Here is a 25,652-nt window from a genome sequence, read left to right as displayed (position 1 = left end):
GTATCCTCACAGGGCGGTTCCGCCTCATAGGAAATAAAGACTGGTTCTTTCTCTCTGCAGTTTATGGCCCGCACATCCCAGTAGAAAAGGAAAACTTCCTTCAGAGGATAAAGATTTTAAACCAAATGCATGAGGAAAAGCTATGGTTATTAGTAGGTGACTTCAACTTGATAACATCGTTGGAGGAGAAAAAAGGAGGAATGCGAAGGGAGGAGCCAGAAATGGAGAAATTTAGGGATATCCAAGAAGAACTGCACCTAGTGGATATCCCAACAATTAATGGTAAATATACGTGGAACAACAGACGGGGAGGAAACAGGCAAATAACATCTCGTCTTGACAGATTCCTGGCAACAGAAAATCTCATAAGCAAAGATGTTTACTATGAGGCATCTATCCTACCTTGCCTGGGTTCGGATCATTGGCCTATTAAACTAGAAGTGGAAATGAAACAAGGACATTCAAATAGACCCTTCAGGTTTGAAGCCTTCTGGCTAAGAGAACCGACCTTCATTGAGAAAATGAAGGAATGGTGGAATGGGAGCGAGAAAGAAGGTAGAAATCTAATGCATACTTTCCAACTCTGTCTCAAAGATCTCAAGGGTAAAATTAAAAAATGGAACAAGGAAGAGTTCGACAACATTCAACAGGAGCAGGAATTGATCCAGGCTAAGATGAGGAAAGTACAACATCAGATCATCAATGAAGGTAGAATTGATTCTCTAGTGGAGGAAGAAGGATAGTTGATAAAATAAATTTGAGGAAAGGAGGCAACAAGAAAAAACATTGTGGAAGCAAAAATCAAGAATCCAATGGTTAAAGGAAGGGGAAAGAAATTCTAGGTTTTTTCATAAAGCCATGATCCAACACAGACAACAAAAGAGGATATTCTCCCAAGTCGATCAGCAAGGCAACCGCCTTACTCAAAAGGAAGACATGGCGAACCTGTAAGTTCAACATTTTCAAAGGCTACTGACAGAACCCAATCTAGACAGGGCGAAGATTATAAACAAAACCACTTGGCGCATTCCCCACCTGGTGAGTAGGGACCAGAACATGGCCCTTCTAAGGGAAATATCTAAGTCAGAGGTACAAGAAGTCATCAAAGGTCTGGCGAAAAACAAAGCAACAGGCCTAGACAGGTTCACAGCTGAATTCTTTCAGGCTATGTCAGTGTTACTTGGGAGCGGGAGCGAAAACGGGAGCGGGAGCGACATTTTTCAAAAGCTCCCGGTTTGGGAGCAAATCTCAGAGCGATTTTTATATAATATATATATTTTTTATATTTTGATACATATATGTCAACAAAAACATGTAGAATGATGAATTAGATATAAAAAACATTAAAAAAACATAGATTGATCATTGAACCATCAACCATATAATATCAATCATCTAGAAGTTATAATCTTCATCAACCATGTCCACAAGTTAGTAACATACAACATATTGAGTCTCGTGAATCATGATTCATCAATCTTAAAGTTTCAACTTCAAGCTTTCAAAATTGAAAATTCAATATATAACATTTATCATCATTGATCACCAAAGTTGTACTTGTAAGCTAAGTTTAAACTTTAAACTTTAACCATTACAAGAAATAATATCTAACATGAAATGAAATGTTATAAAATGAATTATGAAATGAAATGAAACAACTTTACGAAGTATCATGTTCATAATTCAGAATCATTACCAATGAGTTATAATTGCCAACTTCAAACTTCAAACTTAAATTGTCACAGTCATATATTGTTTACAAAAAATATCATTATGATATGAAAGAGTCAAGACTCAACAGTTATGAAAACTAATAGAAACTAGAAAAGACAAGTAAACTGTAAATCTATTATCTACTACTACATGTGGCCCTTGCCACGAGAAGTGTCTAATGTATGAGCAAGTCGTGGTGGTCTTCTAGGAGTCTCCCACACAAACCGACGACCAGAACTAGAAGGCACATGCCCTCCACGTGAGGGTGTAGATGGAGGCGGTGACAACAAAGGAACAAGACTCGGAACTCGAGCACTGCTACTGGATGGTGGAGGTGGCATGGTTGTTGATTCATCTTCCTCTCTTATAGGTTTCGCTTCCAGTTCTTCAAGATGTATAGTGCCATCCTCCAAATTATCATCCTCTGGGTGGTTGTCCCAAATTTTATATGTTGGATCCTCATAAGCCCGATCACAGTAATGACTCAACAACCTCAAGTTGTAGTGCACATAAACCAAGCTTTCTGCCTGGTTTTCATTGAGTCTATTTCTTTTCACATTATGTATGAAGCTGTAGGTGCTCCAACACCTCTCTGCAGAAGAAGTATTTACAACCTGTGAGAGAACTTTTTTTGCCAATTTTGGCAAAAGTCCATGGCCGCCATATGATTCCCACCATGTGAGAGCATCAAATCTGTCTCTATCTTCCATTGCATGAAAGGTACCAAACAAACCAATGAAACTGAAGTATCTGCCTATTTCAAGATGCACACTAGCACATTCCTCCCTGTCAGGTATCAACTTTTCTAATGCTTGCAAATATACTGTAGATACCTCTTCATCTATATGGGGTTTGGCCCTAAACCCACCCCCTGGTGCAGGGTGGCCCAACCAAGATGTAGAGTAGTATTTTGGCATAAGGATATACGCCAAGCAATGTAGTGGAACATTAATTTTATCCCACCATATACACACACAATCGTGAATCAGTGTATACAAGTTGGGATCATTGTTATGAACAATATCTTTTATTTGCCCCAACATGGTATCCATCTGCTCATACACCTCGCCAGTCACTGGTTTATTTGTATCTGCAAACTGAATCATGTGATAAATGGGCTTGATGAAATCCAATACTTGCCTCACACGTGCCCAAAACAGACCATCAAGAGCAGCCTCCTCCACCTGTTCAAAACCTTGCCTGTCAGCTACATTTGTAGCTCTTTCCTTTAATACCTACCAGTGTGGACTTGATATCATGCTAGCCAATGACTCTCTTACCTTCAAAAAGCACCTGAAGGTGAGGTAATAGCTATCAAATCTAGTCCTCGCAATCTTCAACAACCCCAATCTTGAGTGACTGCGGAAAAAGCCATGGGTATTGCTATGATTTGTAATAAATTTTATCATTTGTTTTCCTTTCTTGTACAAATCACCAATCCATTTGTATTGTTCATTTTTGTTCTTAACAATATCATGCATCAAAAGGTTCAATGTGTGAACCAAACACCCAGACCAAAATATGTTGGGATATTTATCCTCAATAATTGCTCCCGTTGCCTTACAATTAGGAGCATTATCAGTGATGACTTGGATGACATTGTATGGCCCAATACAGTCAATTGTTTCAAGTAATGGTTCTGCAATGTTGATGGCGGTCTTGAACTTATCCGAGTAATCATATGCTTAAAGAAAGATGGCACCACTAACAGACACAGCAAGAACATTTATCAATGGCTTGCCTCTTACATTTGTCCATCCATCAGATACAATGGACACCCCATGGTCAGTCCAAGAACTTGTCATTCTATTCAAAGAATGTGATATTTTTGCTTTTTCATGACCAAGTCCAACAGTTCTTGCCTTGTTGTACCCAGGGCTCTCGTATTCTTTAGGGGCATCATTTATGGCATAAACCATTTCGTGCCAATAACGTGAGCGAAGAACATTGAATGGTATCCCACATGCATAGAGAAACCTGTAAGCTTTTGAATCCACATCATTCCTACACCTTTCATCAAGGAAATCTGATATGCTTCTATGCCTTAAACCTGGTGACCCTGTGCCTCCATATCCACTGCCTTGGGAGGATGCTGAAGGAGTTCTTTGTGCATGTGACTGTGAGCTTGGTTCAAAGAAACCCTTTGATTTTTTAGATTTGTATTGGGCTTCCTCCTCTTCCCTTATGTATTTGGCTCTATCTACTACTGACACACCTGTACAAGTTTTGATTCCTATTTGTTTATCTCCATCCCATGGCATTTTCCCGCAGAGGTGTTTTCTGGCACGGGTGTATGAACCTGTGTAATTATTGTTGCAATGGGGGCAATGAAATTTAGTGGTTCCACCCCCTTTCCCTGCTTCAGGCCTGTTAACATATTTCCACAATGGGGTTTGGTCTTGTTTAGTTTTTTGAGCTAACTCATGTTCACTCTCCTCCAGCTCCTCCTCACCGGGGTTTTCATCAAATCCACTATGTCCCCCTTCTTCATCCCCTTCTTCATTTTCAATTTCAACCCTCCTTTTTCTACTCTCCAGCACCATAATAACCAAAAAAGGAACCAAGAAGAAGAAAATGCCAAGAAATATAACCATGATGTTTGAAATTTGAAGTTTTGAATCTACAAAATTTTAAAAAATGGAATAGGAATGGGAATGGGAAATAGAGAAAAATTTATTTATTTATTTAGGAATAAACATTAAAAAAAAAAGTTGCTAGACACTCTAATCAATATTGTAGATCCTACCTCTTTGGCGTCCAATCTCCCCTTGCTCCTTGCTTTCTCACTCTCTTTCTCCTTGCTCCTTGCTCTCTCTTGCTCTCTCCTTGCTCTCTCTCACTCTCTCCTTGCTCCTCACTCTCACCCTCTCTCAATCTCAATCTCACTCTCACTCTCACAATGATGAAATGAAATGAGGGAGGGTCTATTTAACCCTCCCTCCCTCCCTCACTTTATTTCCACAAAAACTTTTTTTGTGCGCACATCTCCGCTCCCGTGGCTCACTCTCGTCGCTCCAGGAGCGATTTTTATAACCTAGGAGCGGTCGGGAGCAATCGCTCCCTGACCGCTCCCGGGTTATAAAAATCACTCCCGGAGCAACGGGAGCAACGCTCCCTGCTTCGCTCCAGAAATAGGCAGGGAGCGAAAAAAAATTACGGGAGCGCGCTCCTGAGTCGCTCCCGCCTGGAGCGCGGATTGGGAGCGGGATTGAGGGGGGGCGCTCCCCCGCAACACTGAGCTACGTGGTCATTCATGGGGGATGATATTGTGAAACTAGTGGAGGAGTCTCGATGCAATAAAAGAATGCATCCGGCCCTGAATTCCACCTTTTTGGCCCTCATTCCCAAAATGGACCACTCGGAAGAACTGCAAGGTTTCAGACCTATAGCGCTCTGTAATGTAATTTACAAAATCATGGCTACAATCATGGTGAATCGCCTCAAACCTATCCTACCTGGTCTAATCTCTCAAAAACCAACAGGTTTTGTTAAAGGGAGACAAATAGTGGATGGTATTGTGATGGCACAAGAGGCAATACACTCATTAAAGACCTAAGTTGCAGGAAACGTGGGTCCAGGGTCCATTTCCGTACGGAAACGGGGAAACCCGTACGGTACGGCTCGGAAACTCGTTTCCAGCCATACTGGCATGTTTCTTGAGGAGGAAACGTGACCAGTACGGCCGGAAACGAGTTTCCGGGCCGTACGTCGAAGTTTCCGCTTGTAACTTGACTCTTTTAATTTTTTCGCTTCTAATTTTTTATTGGGCGACTCAAATATCCTCTAGATGTCTCTCAAGTTATAAAAAAAAAGGATTTTTTTGAGTGGGACAACTGAATGTTCAAGCCTATGGCCCTAGTGTTGATATTCTCCTTTATTTTTCATTTTCATCCTTTTACTTAAATTTTTAACATTACCATGAAATGACTCAGGATGTTTGAGAGTGGTTTCGACCTCATTGGATTTCATATGGAGAAAGTAGAAGTTTAGATCTCACTCAAAATCCAACATACTTATCTAGTTTTTAGGATTTCAGGATTGGGGGGATTGCAATGTTTCCATTGGATTTTGTCATGTACTAGGGTATGGAACTTGTATTTAATCAAGAGAACCAAGCCCTCTATGCATGGGAGACTCCGAATAATCAAGAGCATGTAGGGTACTAGGGTATGAAACTTGTATTTAATCAAGAGCACTAAGGTCGTTCGACTATGTAGGAGGAGACTCCCAATCAAGCACGAGACAAGAAATTAGAAATTTCTCGTGGCTGATTTTGGATATTACTATTTTCATTATGTGATCATTCATGAGTAAATGTGATGTAAATTTAGAGACTTACAGTTTATGCATTGACAATTGACAATTTAATCATAATGTAATAAATTAGAATGTATCATATATGCTTTGTGATTGCACATATTTCTTAAATGTCCTAATATATATATATATATATATATATATATATGCGTTTCCCCATTCCCAAAATTTGGGGGGGTCAAGTTTCGTACCCGTGCCCATTTCGGAAACTCGTACCCGTTCCCCGTTTCGTGCAACTTAGTTAAAGACCAAAGAAACCAAAGGGATGCTGGTAAAATTAGACTTATCAAAAGCCTATGACTGCCTAAGCTGGAAGTACCTACAGGGAATTTTGAAGGCGTTTGGCTTTGATGCAAGATGGATAAGCTGGATAATGTCGATGATATCAACCCGAGTTTTTTCAATCCTCCTCAATGGGACGCCCACAAAGGCATTCAATGCAACCCGTGGGCTCAGGCAAGGTGACTCGATATCCCCGTTCCTGTTCATATTGGCTGCGGAAGGACTAGGAAGGTATGTAAAAGAGAAAGTACAAAGGGAACAGTATACAGGCCTCAGAATGTGGGGGAATGATTTACCGTTAACTCACCAACAGTTTGTCGACGACATAATGATGTTCAGGCAAGAAACCCTCAGGGAAGCTAGAGGGTTGATGGAGATCCTAACTGACTTTACAAGCGCTTCGGGGACAGAGATAAATAAGGAAAAGTCTGATATCTTTTTCTTTAATACGACAGCCCCATCACAAGCCTTTCTAGCAAGAATAATGGGATTCCGCATTGGTAATCTCCCCTCGAAATACCTAGGAATACAGCTAAGTGATCAACAAACTAGAGTGGAAAATTAGAAGCCCTTGCTGGCAAAGATCCAAGGGAGAATGCAGAATTGGACATTCAGATCACTGAATATGCCGAGTCGTGTTATACTACTGAGAGCAGTGCTCCAATCGATCCCGATTTACCAATTATCTAGCCAAGCGATGCCTAAAATAGTTTGCCAAAGGATGATTGACATTTTCAAAAAGTTCTTGTGGCAAGGGCCCATAACAAAAAAAAAAAATGGGCCCTGCTATCGTGGAATTGGCTCAGCAAACCCCTAAAAGATGGTGGGTTAGGTCTCAGAGACCCGTACATTCTCAATCAAGTCATAGGGGCAAATCTCTGGTGGAGATGGATCCAGGGAGGAGCAGATCTATGGAAGGAAATATGGGGGAGAAAATATGGAATGTCGAGCTCGATTGAAGGAAGGTTGAGAGTCCAGGAAAATATTAAGGGATCAGCCATATGGAACTTAGCCTCAGAAAATAAAGAACCCATAGCTTCTGGGAAATAAGGGGAGGAGACAAAGCAAAATTCTGGGAAGAGGCGTGGCAACAGAGAGAAAAACTCAACAACAGACCTGAGCTAGGAGTAGTATGTCAATATACCAATAACCCTATAGACCAGACAGTAAAAAACTTTTGGAGCTTGGACCCAGGAGAATACTGGAGAAAATGGAAACAAAAACAAGATTGGCTAGGTGCTCCAGAAACCACCCAATGGGAGGTTTATGAGAAAGAGATGGAAACCCAGAAAATTGCAATAGTGGAAGGGCCAGATATATATGTTATATACCTAGGGGGGATAATATGGGGTACCAAGGGAGGTACCCAAGGTAATAATGTAATAACGGGATGGGCCATAGTAATAAATAAGGTGGTTAACCCATATCATGTAAGGGACCACAAGTAGTTAGTAATAATGTAATGGGCCCATGGTATTGGTTTGATGGTATGAGAGAACCATGGTAATGACCCATGGTATTGTATGTATGAGGCCTATATAGAGGCTAGAGACTCCACATGGAGAGATGTCAAGGAATTGTGTCGAGGATTATTGTACGAACAAGCATATGGCTTGTGGAGTGTTCTCCTTCCTTAAGGAGTGAATGTATGGTGTTGCCCTACCTTAAGGGTTTGATCAATAAAGAATCATTTCATATTATTTCTGGGTTTATTTGCATTGTAGTATATTTTCATATCAAATCTATAGTATTTCCGGGTTAGATCTATAACATAATAAGATGGGGGTATAAAATCAAAGGGATGTTTACGATTAAAGAGGGTTATCATCTGCAAGCAGCACACCACCTGCAACAGGGGACACAGATATGGGACAGAATCTGGCAAGAAAAGTCATGGCCGAAAATCGCTTTCTTCATGTGGATATTCCAACATGGGCGAGCACTTACTTGGGACCAACTTCAGAAAAAAGGTCTGCAGGGACCCTCGATCTGCAGTATCTGTGCCGAACAAGCAGAAACAATGGAACACCTGACCAATGCCTGTAGATACAGTGAAAACCTATGGAGAAACCATGAACAACTCTTTGGAGTCAATGACAAGAACCAATTTAGTATGAAAGCAACAATGGACAATTGGTGAAGAAAGCCTTACCAAAACCCCATTTTGAATCGTGCCTGGAGAATATCATTAGGTTTCATATTATGGGCAATCTAGAAGGAAAGAAATAGAAGGATCTTCAAAGAAGAAAAAAGATCAGAAGTAGAACGATGGAAAATGATACTCTAGAACATAAGAGAAACGATCCTTGCCGAGAAATGGTATGCAGAGGACTGGGAAACAAACCCACAGGAAGAACGAATAATGAAGGGACTAAGCTTGAAGCTAAGCATGCCGAGACCCACCGCGTGGAAACAGCATCCCCCATTGTGAGACTGCGAACCGATTCACACGGCCTCAGAAAGATTTCATTAAACTCAACTTCGATGGAGCTACGAAAGGGAATCCGGGGGCAGCGGGGACTGGAGGAGTGTTTAGAGATGACAAAGGTAATACGATTCGCCTGTTTTCCATGGATTGTGGCACAACGAGCAACAATGAAGCAGAGCTCCAGGCATTGAAGCGGGGATTGGAAATCATAGCAAGGGAAAGGTTTCAGAGGCTGGAGGTGGAAGGAGACTCGAAACTAGCAATAGACATGGTGAAAAAACTCCAGCAAGGAACATCATGGGAGAAAATCAGCCAAAGCTGGAGGACGGCAAGGCTCGTCCAAGAGGTTGGAAATCTAATTCGACAGATTGGCTACATTATCCCGACACATGTCCACAGGACAGGTAACGTGGCAGCAGATAATCTCGCCAACTGGGGGTGCAGGCAGGCAAGCAGAACCTGGATATAAGGGGAGAAGAGTTAAGACAAATGGAAGGGATGAGAAGGCTAGAGGAGATTCTAGAAAACGACAAGGAGAAGGGAGAAAACCCCCGATCGGGGTGTGGCAGGGGAGAAGTGGAGACGACAAACGAGGTGGGCCAGAGGGGATGGGAGGTAGAGGCACTAGAAGCCAACCACCTGGGCCCAAGGACAGATGGGGTATTGGGAAGTGGGAGGACACGAAGGCAGGTGGGGCAGCATGCAAGACAGGGCAGGGCAGAGGATGGCACCGAGCTAGTACAGGTGTGGCCGAGGATGGAAGAGAGCGACGGAGGTTTGGGGTCAAGCGAGAGGGTAGGCAGACCAACAACGACAAGTGGCACAGTGACAGAAGGAAACCCACGGCAAGAGCAACCGGTGGCACGAGTGAAGTAATGGAAGGGTTAGGGGAACCTCATTCTGAGGAAATCGAATGAAGGATTGGGCGACGGGAAGAGGAAGAGGGCACGTGGGGGGCCGTATGGAAGTTAGGTGGGGCAGCTGGACAAAGCAACAAGAGGCAAAGGCAGATAGGAGAGAAGGTAGTTGCATGCAAAGGGAGAAGGAGAAAGAACGTGTAGCGAAAGGTGGTGGACACGGGCTGGAGGACGTCGAGAGGATAACGGGCTTCGTCGAAAAGCATTGGTATGTTACTCCAGTTTCCCTTCTCGCTTGCATCGCAGAAATGAATTTTACAGAGGAATTCGGGGTGAGGGCTGAGGGAAGTCAAGACTCAGAACGAGTCGAGACTTGGGTTGTCTGGGATTCTAACCCAGCTGAATGGAGAGTCTATGCCTGGAATGCTGCTGGAGTGAGGGGGCTCGGGAAATCTATAGTGTATCTTTGGGTAGATGGGAATCGAGGGAATGAGGCCCGATGGGATGCCCAATGGGAATTCTACAATGGAGAGCGTAGGAAGCCTGCCGCTCTGGCCAGGTGGTACTTGAGGCATGGGAAGGAAGAAAGAATTATCAAAGGCAGGGAGCCTGGAACCATCATGGACAAAGCAGCAAGGTTGTGGTTAGCCCGGCTCGATCTGAGCCCAAACCCGACTAACGGCTGCGGGCCTCATGGGATAACTAGGGGTAAAATCCGGGCGAGGGCACCTGAGAGGAGAGAGTCCTAGACCGGAACCTCAAACGCGACCCTGAATGCTGATAAGGAAACCCAAAATTGGGACTCCTGCAGAACTGCAAATGTTGACCCGCATGTTCCTGTTTGCTGGGGAGGGGATAAGCAGAGAGGAGAGGAATCGGGAGGCCGAAGCCTGTTAGTCTCAGAGAAGGTAGGGGGGAAACAGGGGGAGAAGGAGGGAAACCCCAAGTCTCCAAGTCCAGAGCGAGTGGACAAGCCCGGGGCAGAGAAAATTAAGACCACTCTGTGTAAACGAATTCTGACTGATAAAGAAATTTCTTTTGTTAATGTTTTAGGTATTAAAAAAACCAGGGTGCAGCACCGTCTGGAGGTCCGGATCCTATATCGTGCTCCAGCAAGCAAGCCGGTACTGGCGAGTTGCTCAGGAAAAGCAAAACAACGCAGGAACAAAGACAGTATGGCAAAAGAGGGAAAAGAGGCGGGTAAAAGAGGAACCAGAGGAACAGGGAAGGCATGGAAAAGGACAAAGGGGGGGGAAGCAACCTCCAGCAGAGGTCCTAACAAAAGAGGCAGAAGGACTGGGAAGGAGCACATGTAGACCCTCATAAACGCATATATGGCTGGCAATCCGCCGGAGGTAAGAGCTCAAATTGCAGAGTGGGAGAGGGAGCTTAATGACAACATAACCAATCAGGATATAGAGACAAAAGAATGGGAAACTATGGTGAAAGATCCGGGGAACACCAGAGGCCAACACACGTTGTTTTGGCAAACAATCCAGCAATACTGGGTTATGAAGAACATAGTAGCCCGAGCAATGACACTATACAAGGAACAAGAGGTACAGGAGGAGGCCCGAACAACGAAGCCTAGCATGAAGGATCTTCATAGAGAAATTGCTGCAGTCCAAATACAAGTGTACAGAAAAAATCTCGCACTAAACAGGATCGAGCAAAGCATACAGGACATGAAGAGGAGCGAAATCCAGGGGTCCAGTGCGAAAGCCCCATCCCCAATAGACTCATCTTACAAGTGAAACAGGTCTCTAATCAGAATTTTGATATATGTCGGTTAGCCTTTACTTTTCTAAGTTGAAGTTACTAATAGATAGAACAACTAATGTTGCACGGATGGTGTTGAAAACTTTATTTAAATTTTGGACAACATTTAACGCAGACAAGTGGCCAACTTGGTTTTCTACAAGCAGGTTGAGGCCACTTGCAATTTTTGTTAAAGACATTATTATGGTCTAAAAATATTAATAGAGAAAGTACTACCAAGCTTACACAAAAAAAATGTTGGATCTAGGGTAACATTTTTAATTTTGATTGAAGTAGCAGATATCTCTATTTCTTCATAATTTTATTGTTGTTCTATTTCTCTACCTAGTTTGATGGTTGATCTAGTGTTTGCAGAAGATCTCTCAGGTTTTCATTGAGCGTTCAGGGATAGTCCTCGGTTGGACCACCCAACTCTCAACACATTTTCTGAAGAGCCTACTTCATATAAGCCCTAGTATTTATCTAACGATTAATATCTTTTTCTGTAGGGTGTTTTTGAGCTAGTACCTCTCTAAAATTTCAAAAATCTTTAAATATCTTGTGAAGAAATTGATAAATCTGGCGAGTAAGAGCCTTAAATTATCAGATTTGGGAACAGAGTTGGACTCATACTCCTCAGATCTGATAGATCTACACCTTGTGCATAGATCTGTAAAAATTTTATATAGATCTGGAAAAAATTTCTAACTTGGGTTTCTGGGGTTTTATTTATTTTTGTATACTCGGTTCTGGGTATTTTTGTTTTCATTTTTGCAGGTGCATATCTGAAAGAGAAGTTTTATTTGAAGCTAGATCTAGACCCTAGAGGTCAACATCTGTCCTCAATATCATTTTGCAGGGACACTATTTAAAATTACTTTCAGTTTGAGGACTTCAAAATTTAGATCTAGGGATTTAATGAGTTTTCGTGAGGAAATTTGGAGCAGGAATATATTATTTTAAAATTTAAATTTCAGAAAAAAAATTTAAGGTTTTTGGGCTACCATTTTCTGTTGCGTTTTTCTCCTCTCTGGAAAAATTTGAATTTTTTTTTGTTTCCTCCTGCTGCTTCGTTTTCTCCTCTGGAAAAATTTGAATTTTTTTGCTGCCTGCATTTTTTTTCTTTTCTTTACTCTTCGTTTTCTTTCTTCTCCCTTACAATTGCCTACATTTTTCCTTTTTTCTCCCTCTCCTACATTTCTTTTAATCTGCAACCCTCGTTCTTCCATCTCCCACCGTCCCTTTTCTTCTCTCTCGCAGCTCCTCAAACCTGCTAGCTAGCCCTTCCACGCGGCTCCATTCACGCCCCTTCGTCTTTGCTCGTTGCTCCCTTGTCATGGCCCTCCCTGCGTCCTCCTTTGTCCTATCCTCTTTGCTACCCGCAGGCTCCATCCCTCGACCCACTACTCTCATCGAGCTCCACATTCCATCTCATCCGCGTCTTCCATCCCTTCCTACTTGCTCCGCATCTACCCTCTCCTCTTCCTCGAGCTCCATCCTCCGCCGCCATCGACTTGCAAACCATTTCATTCGATTTCCTTTTTCTTCTTTACTTTGTTTTGATTTCATTGGGGTTAAGTATTTCATGAAACAAAGAATTCGATATTTTTTTTATGAGTTTTTATTTTTATTTTTTATTTTTGTTAAAAAGAAACCTTTAGAATTTTGATTTTAATTTCTTTGTGACTTTGATTTATTTATTCTCATTTTTAATTTTTGATTTTCCTTTTTAATTTTTTTATTTTTTTAGACCAAAAAAAAAATTAAAAATTTCCATCTCCATTTTTTTAATGCGATATTGATGTTTCTAAAGAATTATATCAAAAGAGGACTTTGTGCTTTCACATTAATATTATGTGGCCTTTGGCCCATTAAAAATTTAATTCATTAAGCCTTTTAATTTTTTACATTTGTCACATTAAAAACTTAATTAATCATTTGCCACATTAAATTTGTTTCATAAAACTTAGCACATTATATTTTCCTGAGGAATAATTAAATTTTTTTATCTAAAGTTCCTTCTTGGGGTTTTTTTTGTGTTAGGGATTTGGGATTTTAAAATTTAAAGGGGAAATCTTGTGGTATTAAAAATTTAAATTTCTCTATAGTCAAACACGTTTAAATAATTTTTTAAATCATCTCTAAAGATTGACTATAGGAAAGCAAGAAATTTTTTCTGGATTGGGTCACTTACGAAAAATCATTTTAATTCTGGAATTGTTTGAATTTTGTAGCATTTGAATTTCATGGTTCTACATGGCATTTAACTTCAAAATTTAATTTGCTAAAGTATTTTGCATGCTAAGGTTTGAAAATTTTCTTATGTTGGACATCCATTGAGATTGTTCGTCGTTGAATTAATTTTAAGTGTGGTTTAATTACTTGAATTATTGCATATTTATTGCATATTTTGTTGGAATTTCTAAGTCTAACTCATTAGAAATTCTTCTTGCACTATCACACAAGGGACATCGTTAATTTTAGATAATCATCATCGGAAAAACCCAACTTGGGAAAATCGATGCATGAGTTCTGAGGGTTTTATTATTAAGCAGCTTTCTTGAGTACAACTAGGGTGACAAACTAGCTCACCCAATAGAGAAATCTATCTGGCAGTAATACCTCTCTTCGGAAGTAGATATTCAACAAGTCTGCTCCACGAAAATCTCTCGAACGCTTCTTTGAAGCTCTGCGTCAGCCCTCCTGGCCTCTGTGTCACTCAGAAGACCCCTGCGTCAACCTTCTGTTGCTCTGTGCTGGCTCTCTGGCCCTCTGTGTCACCCACGCAGGCCCTGCTAACCTCTGTGCAGTCACTCTAGCCCTCTGCGTGGCTTTTTCTAGCTCTGCCTAGCCTCCTCTGCCTCAATGTTGATCCTTTAGCACTATCTATGCCTCTCTGCTATGCACTCACTGCCCCTCGCTGCAACTCTGATCACTTGTTCGAATTTTCTAAGCAAACCCCACTCCAAAAAATCGAACTGACTGATCAATCTTGGTGAATCTCCAACTAACCCTCAAGCCTCCTCTTATACTTTTCCTGTTGAGTCTTCAACGGTCGAGATTAAGTCTCTAATCAACGGCTAAGATTAGATTTGGCTTGATCCATGTCATTTAGAACCTTCTCACCCAGTTTTATATTAATACCCATTAATATTTTCATTTTCCTGTTTAGACTTAGGAACTCCATTAAAAATATTGATTATTTTAATATTTCTCTAATTGGGTGGAGTTTCCCTAAACCATTTCTAGGTCTTGGAGATCGTGTGTGCTTTAGCCTCTCCACCAATTTTCATGGCTAGAGCACATCCGATGCTACCCCAAAACAACATATTTCTTCATGCATTTTTCAAGTAATTATTAAGTACTCTTTCATAGAACTGTGGTAAATTCAATGTTTTAAAAATTGGAACCAATGACCGGACCGGTCCACCTAATGAACTGGGTTTCGAACCGGGACTGGTTAGGTCTAAACGAACCAGTTTTAGAAAAATACATTAAATAATTAATTTTTAATGAAACAAAACTATTTTGAAGATTTAAAACCATGATTCCAAGCCAATAGAGACAAAATATGCAAAGTTTGCTCATTTATATACCATGTAAAGGTGAATATATCAAAATGGCACCAAGTGCAATACATATCATCGATAAAATAGTAAAATACATAAGCAATGAGGCTCTAAATGGCCTAAAAGTCCAAAAACAATGTTGCAAGCTATGAGGCCATTGGCCTACTACAAGTCTACAGTGTACACATGATCAATCATCAAGTTCATCACCACTACTAGACACATGATCATCATCAAGAGCTACATAGACATCATCTGGTTCAGAGTCTGAGGATGCCTCAGCCTGATCTGCAACCTTAGTAGCAACGCCACCAATAACAAAAGTAGTGGACCTAATGGAAGCACGAGTTTGTCGACCTGCACAACTAGTGCCTTCCATTAGTTCTTTGCCTTTCCTTGATGTCGCTATTGATCGTGGTTCTAATGCCGCCACCAAATCTGCTTCATCCCCCGCTAATGCCATGTCGATATCAAAATCAGTATCAAACACAGGATCTTCAGTCTCCTCCACCCATTCTAATGTTGGATCAATATCGTCCAACACAATGGAATCTAGATCAGGTGTTTTGTTCATCATTTGGTTCCTCCTTAGTCGAAGGTTGTATTGCACGAAGACAAGATCATTTAACCGTTTTTGTTCCAAACGATTTCTCTTCTTCGTGTGTATGCGCTTAAAAACAGACCAACTACGCTCACAACCTGAAGCATTGCAAGTTTGGCTAAGGACTCTAATTGCAAACTTTTGCAATTGAAGGCACTGGCCACCAAATGACTCCCACCAATGTGCTGCAAAGAAAAAGACATTAATTAGTAACTTAGTTTATAATTTGAATTGTAAATTTGTAAACAATTTTAACTTGAAAAGAAAAACAAATTGGAAATTGGAATTGCTTACCTGGTTGATCCACATCTCTTGCCATCTTTGCCAAGTTTTTGCCAAAGGTACCACTTGCCATACTGAAAACAGTAAGTTGTCTATGTATTTCCAACTGGTCTGCATGGCTAGGGACCATGTGCTCCAAGCAATCAATCAATCCAGCTCTGACCTCCCCATCCTGCAAATCTCCTAGTCGAGCTTTATAATGATACTTTGGGTTCAAAAAATACCCAGTTGCATGTATAGGACGATGGAGTTGATTGTTCCATCTGTTATCAATGATCTCCCATATATGGCCATATTTAGCTAACCTGTCCTTGTAAGCTACCTCTATCTGCTCCTTTACCTGATCCATAGCCTCATAAATGTAGCCCATGGCCAATTTTTCCCCATCCACCATCCTTAGCACCTTAACAAGGGGCTCGGTAATTTTCACAAGCTCTACAGACCTTTTCCAAAAATAATTGTCAAACACTTTCTTTTTGGTGTCTTTGCCATCTTGTCTACGAGCCCACCGAGATTCAGTCCATTCATCAGAAGAAAACATTTTTTGCAAGTTTTTATGTTGACCATTGAGACATTGCAACGTGAGGAAGTGAGTTGCAAATCTCGTAATTGCAGGCCTAACAAGCTCTTTGCCCCCAGTGTTTTTCCTCATTAGGTTCAATACCCATGAGTGGTTGTAAATGTATTTTGTAATGCACTTGGCATGCTCTATAGTGTTTTTTACCCACTCCACTTTGCCTATGTCCTCAAGCATGAGGTCTATGCAATGTGCAACACATGGAGTCCAAAATATGGTCCTATATTTGGACTCAAGCATCTTTCCAGCAAGAACATAGTTTGAGGCATTATCAGTGATGACCTGCACAACATTCTGCTCCCCAACTTCCTGAATAATGTCATCCAAAAGCTCAAATAGAAGGGTTGCATCCTTCACCTTATCAGATGCATCAACTGATCTCAAAAACATGGTGAAAGAAATAAGGAAATTAATGATAGTGCGGTTCTTTCCATCGGTCCATCCATCTGACATGATGGAACAACCTGTTTTGAGCCATGAATCTTTATACTCAGCCAAATACTCATCAATGGAAGAAATCTCTTTTTGCAAAAGAGCTCCCCTCAAGTCATGCATACTAGGGCCTTTGAAGCCCTTTCCTACAGCTATAACAGAGTCCCACATAGCTTGCTAATAAGGTGAGCGAGCAGCATTGAATGGGATATCTGAATCATACCACCATCTAGCAATGTATTGATGAGAAGTTTCTTTGCATTGTTTTTTCCAATGTTGATCCAAAGTGGGTTGACGACTTCGCTGGGAGGAAGTGGGATTAGAAGAGGCAATGTTGGCAGAAGATGAGAAATAACTTTGGATGTTTGTTCTCTTTGTTCCTTTTGATAGTTGGCCAAAAGAAGGATGAACATAGTGAAAGAGGTCATTGGTGGAAGGGATAGAAGAGGAGTCTTGAATCTCATAATCATCATACCCACTCTCTTTCATGGCTTCTAATAATTCCCTCTTCCTTGCAATGTCATCTTGGATGGCCTTCTCCCTAGCCTTATCCTCATGAAACTTTTCAAGCTTGGAAAGGTATTCTGCCCTAATAGGACCTAACACTACATTTGGTGCATCACATGGTTTTACTTGGCCTCTTACCCCAGCCATGTGTTGTTTCAATCTAAGAATACCCCCACCTCTAATAGTTTTATGGTATAATTTGCATATCACTTTTTCATCAATCACATCACAATGAGCCCATGCACTATCCTTTCCTTTTGGAGCCATGTTTGCTTGAAATAATTACAATTTGCAAAGAACTTTGCCATTTAACAAAAATTGCAGCTAAGAAACACGGAAAACCAAAGCTAAATTTAAGAAAACAAATGCACATGTAGCCTACAAAATTTGATAGCATAGAACTAGAGATTTGATAGCATAGATGATAGAAGTTAGAAGTTTATAACACATAAAAAATTTTAATACATAGACAACAGTCAAATGAGGAATTTTCAAGTGAAAATCCTTACCTGGAAATGCAAACTAGCTTCCTTAGCCTCCTCTTGAAAATGCCAACTCCACTACCAGCTCCAAACTATCTCCAAAATAGCTTCAACTACAACTCCAAGCCTCCACAATGATTACTCCAGCAAAAACTCAACACTCTCCAAGCTCCCAAGAAAACTCACAAATACTCCAAATGAGATGTGTGAGACAAATGAGAGGGAGAAGGGTCTTTTAAAAGCTTGGAGAGGGTGTTTTTGGAGGGAAAAGACCCTTACTTTCCCTCCAAAACACCCTAAGCACCTTGGAGAAATCGTTGGGTGGGTCCTCCGCGGTCGTGGCAACTAACCGGTCGATTTAGGACAGAATCGGCCAGTTTGACCACAAACTGACCAGTTCAATCCTAAACTGGTCGGTTAGGACCGGTTAGGGCAAAAAACAGGCGAAGTGAGGAGGTAAACTGGGTTTTTAAGCCGGTTTGACCGGCTACCAGTTCAAACCGGCCGGTTTTTAAAACACTGGGTAAATTGCATATCTTTGTTTCCTAAACTGAATTTTTTGAGCATCTATCAGCATTGATATTAAATTGCGAAGAAGATTTTGTTCTCTTTGAGCTATAATTGTATTAAAAAAATTTGAAGTAAGCTTGTGGTTTAATTGTGATACTGCTAAGAAGTTTATCATTCAACCTTTGTCTAGCGAAGTGAATATTTCATTTTGGTGATTAAGAGCTTTGATAGATTATGGCATAAGTGTTTTTCATCCTTGAATCCAACTTCATCTCATCTTCTAATCATCTCATGCATTTGCACATTAAGTTAGTTCTACATAACTAAAATTTACTTCCAAGCATAAGCTTGGTCGATAGAGAGATAGGTACCCATCCATCTTTTCATGAGAAGCCTACTTTTAATAGTATTTAAAACGGTGACCTTGCAGTGGTCAGAGCCACAGCTCTCTGCAGTGCCCGAGGCACCGGGTATGTTAGATTTTCAAGAGAGGTATCGTTAATCACACCTTAAGGTGCTTCACCTTATCTTCTCTCTGCCAATTACTACGAAATCAGGCTCAATATAGAAAGGATTGAAGGGTTAAAACTTAGATAGGCATTTAACTAAAATTAACCAAGTTTCCTGCCTCTCATATTAGTTTTAGGATTTGCATTTCATATAAAATAGTTATTCATCCAAGCAATAGTTGCTAATCAATTACTTGGTCATAAATTTCCCAGCAAGATTATTGACTCCATAAGGCACTGGTATCAATCGTTTAAAGGGTTAAAACTTAGATAGGCATTTAACTAAAATTAACCAAGTTTCCTGCATCTCACATTAGTTTTAGGATTTGCATTTCATATAAAATAGTTATTCATCCAAGCAACAATTGCTAATCAATTACTTGGTCATAAATTTCCCATCAAGATTATTGACTCCATAAGGCGCCGGTATCAATCGTTTAAATCTAATCAAATCCTATAAGTTTTGCTAAATCTAAATCAAGTACTTGGTCGCTTCACTGTGTCTCCCGAACTGGTTGGTTCCCAACGAGTTCTCCTTCATTCCATTTCCGTAGGATCTACCCCCCCTAGCCTATTGTAGGGAGACAACTTAAATGGAGAGATTGGGGATCAAGGTGACAACCCCCAATCTAAGTCGTTGTCGCAGTGCCTAGACATTTTGTGCGACAACAAAACCCATGAGACAAGCATTATAATAATAATTTTATTTTTCTTCTTTTCATTAATTACATAAAATCACAATTACACGTCATTATGAAGATCGAATCTAGTTACACTTTTCAACAAGATCCTATTAACTAGGGAGGTATTCATGATGGTACTTGGTCATTCTCAATCTGAAGAATTTCTCATAAGAAGAGTCAGATTGGTAACCCATCTATGTAGCATCATATCAACCAACATTGTCACATAGCAAGGCCTTGACTAACATCGCTATCTCTCCACGATATCTGAGCACAATTCTGGCGAGACCAATGATGTATATACTATAGACACCCTCATCATTGTCTCTCTCAAAACATACCCCACCCAAGTTATCAAGGTGCGTTCCACCAGGACTATTCTTATCTTGGATTCCCAATCCTCAAATAATATCGGTCCTCTACAACTACTCTTATCTTGGATGCCCTAACTCATCCTCAAAGAGTATCGAATGCCAGATGTTTACCCAATCCTCCATTCTGTCTTCCCAAGTGAAGACAAGAATGATGTGTCTATCTCTCCCTCTTAATTAGGGAAGACATATCTATTCCAATAAAGGAATGTACTCATTCATATGGAAGGAATGTACCTAAGCTCCCTCTTGGCTTAGGAATTTTGTTTCCAAGTTTCTACCAAGTAAGAAACTTGTTTCCAGGCTCCCTCTTAATTAGGGACCTATAGCAGCTCCTCAGGTGGAGATGATGAGACAACCAACTGCTTGAAGAACTCCTACTCAAATGTCATGAATTTCTTTTCGTTATTCGAGAGTCTTCATGTTTGGGACTTCTTCATAAGGCACAGAACATCCATCACTTTCATCCATGAGTTAATCATGTCATTGTCAAAAAGTGATCCATCAGTGCATATTTGCCTTTTCTTCAAGCCATGTTGCCTTCTTCATGCCATATTTCCTTAAGGATATTTCATCCTACTACATGGGCATCGATGGTGGAAGACATCCACAGATCTTCCCTCAACAGACCTACATAAGCCCATCTAGTATTTGTTAAAAAATAAGAAATGAACACTTAAATTAAAATTAGCTTTGTGATGGTATTTCATCATGACAGCTTCTAGTTTGTATCAACATACTACATACATATCGACACAACTCCCAAAAATATATATTTTCAAGGGGCTCTTTCTTTTTCAGACTCCATTAGAGTCTTCATATATGTCATGGAGATATCTTAGTCAAATCTTCTTGGTCTTGGGATGTTGATTGTCTTTTTCCATGGTTGCATATCCCACGATTTCTTCCTTCCTTTCTTCACACATTTCATTCCCAGGAACTTCCAATCAGAGTTCCTCAATTTTAGTCAACCACCTCATATTACATATGAGGACATATTATGTTGATTTGGTCTAGTGAATGTGTGGCCCATGCATTTCTACATTCCTTAAAAGGAGGGAATCCTTCCATGTTACCTGCAACCATATGACATGACTCTTCAATATAGACTGTAAGCATAAATACCTCATTTTCCTTTGGGTTATACAGACTTCCTACAACAACTTACTTGATTGAAAGAGCTTCAATCCCTATATTTGCTTTTCCTTTTATGTCATCATACCATCATCCCATGAATTCCACAAGTTTGGAATTCTTGATGAAACACTTGCTTCCTGTCTTGATCAGTGAACCTGATGAAGATTCCATCAGAGAATCTTGAGGATCTGGAGTATCCCCATCCAACAGATGTTTCCTTTTGACAAATGTATGATAGTCCAACTTAAATTTTGAAGGAGAACATTCATATATATAAAAAAAAGGTTCTATATTATTGATAAAAAGTGAATGATAAAGTCAAAAGGGAATCTTTCCAATTATCTTTAAAACTATACGTAAGAAGAGGAAGAGTAGATAATATTATCTTGATTCTTCATTAAGTGGTTTACAAGCTCGTGGTATTAGCAACCCATGGTAATTGCCCATGGTATTTTCAAGGTAAAAGAAGAACAAAAGGAATACAAAATCACTTTATGTGAATGGTAAGTTTTACTTTTACTTGGAGAAAATTAACCGAGTCAAAGGAATATAAATGGACATATATTTATATTATAGCCCAAAGAGATGAATAGCCACGTTTCACTAGGGTTCTAACTTTTCAAAAAGAAAAAGAAAAGATTAAAAGATATATAAAGAGAAGTTTTATATTATAAAGGGGTATTTTAAAGAAAAGTTCAAGTCATAAAATTATTGAAAATAAATATAAGTGCAAGATGGGTATTATTATAGAAGGTTACTTAAAAGATCCACATATTAAAGTATATAAAGGGTTAAATCTAGAACTATAAAGAGACATAAGGATAACAAGTTATAACAAATGAAGAGTATTTTTTAAAAGCATTATAATAAATATACGGAGCAGTTTATTTAAATAGTGGAGTTATATTAACATTTTTTGAAGTGGGAAAAAAACATATATTTTATAATATTTTTATAAGAGTTATAAAGGTTATACAGGGAAAATAATATATAAAGCGTTATAAAGTTTATACATTTGACTAAAGAAAGATAAAGGGGAAATTGTAAAGGATTCGATACTAAGGTTTTAAGGAATAATAAGTTTGAAGGTTTATTACCGATAAAAAAAATGGAATCTAATTCGGAATCGAAGGAAGGAAGATTTCCAGAAACTAAATATAACTATGCCTTAGTGCTATTTAGAATTAAAGGGTCTATTGCGGGAAAAGATGTTACTATCACTATCTTGCTAGCCGAAAATAAAAATTATATAAAACCTAAAATCACAAACCAATTAGTGATTCTCGAGTCAAATATAAATTGAAAAATTAGACTGTTTTAACAACAAAATATATGACAACCAATTTACAATTAAACATTGGAAATTATACATTCGTATCACAATTCTCAGTTCAAACCCTATGGAGCAATCAAGGTGACATTATTTTAGGTTCACCCTGGATGGAAACCCTTGGTTCCTTCATCCTGAATACGAAAAGAAGTTTTTGACATTTTCTTACAAAAAGAAAAAAATAACACTACAGGATGTCACCGTGAAGCCAAATTCGGTAACACCAGAAGACATCCAAAATATTGCAAAAATAATTTCTCAAGAAGGTAAAAAAGTAATACAAAATATGCAAAGGGAAATTGACAAAATCACCACTGACAAAAATGAAGAAGTTACTCGCCTCAAAGACCACAACGAGAAATTATTGATGCAAATTAAGAAACTTAAAATGATAAAAAAATATTGGAAAGCAAACTAAAAGAACTCAACACAGAAAACATATTGAAGTCTTCAAACGTAGCTGACCAAGTTGAAGAAAGAGGAATGAATACTGATACAGTCAATATCAGAACTCAAGAAAATGTCAACCCAGTTGAAGGGAAAACATATTCAAATGTTGCAGTTCAGATGAGGAAAAACCCAAGTGAAAATTTTGTAACCAACTCGACAAGATCAGAACGTGAAGTAAATCAGAATCTTGCCTCACATATGATAAGGGAAAGACAAACCAAAAGAACTCCTTATCTACACCCAAATCACAAGAACATACATCTCAATCAATTTACAAATTCATATCACATAGAACATAAACAACAAAATTATGTTCTGAAGGAAAATGATGTCAAGACAATCCAATCTACAATAACAAGTTATCTCAATTATCAAGTAATTGTCAAATCTCACAGAAGATTAATTTAGGATGGTTTGATCCCTTCTCAGTGCGACAATTTTGTTTATCACTTAGAAGATCATATCGTCTTGTTTTGACGAAGATGACAATTCTGAGACAAGAAGACATTTGAAAAAAAGAAAAAAGAAAAAAGAGATCAAGCCTTTCATCAGTAAGCTTTGAGGACAAAGCTTTTGTGAGGAGGAAGGCAATGTTATGAATAAAATATATAGAAAATAATGGAAATGATAATAATCATAAATAGTGATAATTAATTAGTAATTAGTACTAAAGAGGCATGTCTAATGGGACATGACTTTTCGTGAAGAGGCACCCGCTTAGGTATATAAGCGGGTTTAATTTGTAACATTGATCATCATTCTTATTCATACATTTTGTATTGGATTTTGCCCACGTGCTAAATGTGTTTGCCCGGGCCATATTTTGCATTTTGTGGCACATTTTCCCGTTGAATGTGGCCATGTATGCTTTTATCTTTCTTTTTAGTTGCATCCATTGTTTTAAGAAACGGCCGTTTCGAAACCGAAACGGCCGGGTTGATCCGAGCCAATACCTTTTTCTATGACCCGGCCTTTGGAACGGTTCGACTGGCCGAGTTAGCCATGACTCGGCCGAGTCATGGCTGACTCGGCCAACTCGGCCATTTCCATTATGACTCGGCCGAGTCACAAAAAAACGCCCAGCATCATGTCAAACTGCGATTTAATAAAATTTAATGGATTTTTAAATTGTTTTTTGGTTGGTTTGGACTCCAAGCAGTTATAAATTTTCATGGTAATGTTAAATTCTTAAAGTAAAAGTGACATTCTCCTTAATCTTCATTTTCATCCTTTTACTTAGATTTTTAACATTACCATGAAATGACTCAGGATGTTTGAGAGTGGTTTCGGCCTCATTGGATTTCATATGGAGAAAGTAGAATTTTAGATTTCATTCAAAATCCAGCAGACTTATCAGTTTTTCAGGGTTTCAGGATTGGAGGATTGCAATGTCTCCATTGAATTTTGTCATGTATTAGGGTATGGATTCTGGAACTCGTATTTAATCAAGAGCACCAATCCCTCTATGTACCTTGATGTTAGTGACATTGGTTGTCGAACTCCTCTGGGATTCGCTCCCAAACCAAGAGCTTCTCAAAATGTCGCTCTCGCTCCCGTTTTCGCTCTCGCTCCCCACTTTCGCTCCTGCTCCCAAGTAACACTAAGCCAGATGATGTTGGCAACTCTAGCAATAGCCAGTAGTACTGGTCACAGAGTTTTGTTGTAGAGGCCATTTATAGCCTCCTTGGTTATGTGTTTTTGTTTTGATCTCTATATCATCATCGTGTATGTATTGGACAATGTACTGGGTGCCATTTTGATATAATGGATATATTCATGAGCCTACTTTGATCATATGTTGTCTTCTATCTATATTCTAATGCTGTGTGTTTGGAAACATGAATGAAAATCTTTAAAATTATGTGTTTTTATAAAAAATAAATATTTAATGTATTTTTTACAAGGACCGAGTCATTGAGATCGAGCCGGCCGAGTCGATACCGAGTCGGAGTCGGAGTCGGAGTCAACCCTCAGCCGAGTCGGAGTCGGAGTCGGAGTTTTAAAACATTGGCTGCATCAACCTCTAGGCTTCATTCCGGGCCATGACCCAAGGTGTGGGCGAGGGGAAGGGGCATGCTAACCCTATGTGGACCCAGTGGAAGAATGTGGACCCATGTGGGAAAAATGATGAATAGGGTAATAATGAACGGAAAGAGGGTAATGTAAGCGGATAAGGGAGCGGGACCACGCAACCAAAATTGGGGTTTCCCATGAAATACCATCCCTAAAGCCAAATGGTCAATAAAAGAGATCCCATGGGACTAGAATCCAAGGTTAATACCCAAAGGGGTCTAGGGAACAAGAGCACAGACCTAGCCCATTCTTTCTGCCGAATCTCCCCATTAATCCATGCCCAGAAGTGTCCATGATAAGCAAACTACAATATTCAATTTCCAAATGACAAGGCATACCTTTAGGTTCGAGAGGCCCACCTTCAAACATACTAATACGATCATGGCAAATCGGTGAGGGACCACATGGCTGGTTTAGGTGGTGAAGAAATGGCACAATGAGCTAGTTGATGACTACAAGGCACTGCTGGCTGTCGGCTGAGGACCATCTTGGAGAAAAAAATTCTCTTAGGTATATTACCCACAAAATGGTGGGTAACACAGCTCAAAGTGGATGGAAAGTTCACAATATGGATGTGAAGACTGCTTTCTTGAATAAAGAATTGAAAGAAAGAATCTTCATGTCCCAGCCAAAAGGTTTTGTTGTTAATATGCTAGGGCACTCCACAAACAAGGCAAAATTCAAGTGCACAAGAGGAGGACACCACCTGCTAAGCCATATGTCATGATGATAAATCTGAATATGAGAAATATGCCACATATGACCAAGCCACACACTGATCTCC

General features: G+C 39.7%; 1 protein-coding gene across 1 annotated transcript in view; it reads right to left on the bottom strand.

Annotated features, from left to right (window-relative positions):
- The window catches only part of LOC149258199 (alpha/beta-Hydrolases superfamily protein), a 344,546-nt gene that overhangs the window by 83,640 nt on the left and 235,254 nt on the right, over positions 1-25,652 (bottom strand). The gene's annotated exons all lie outside the window — the stretch shown is intronic.

Source organism: Pinus tabuliformis, chromosome 6, assembly GCF_031772625.1.
Source record: "Pinus tabuliformis cultivar Carrire ecotype Pingquan chromosome 6, CPIR1, whole genome shotgun sequence".
NCBI lineage: Eukaryota > Viridiplantae > Streptophyta > Pinopsida > Pinales > Pinaceae > Pinus > Pinus tabuliformis.
This window is presented reverse-complemented; position numbering and strand designations above follow the sequence as displayed.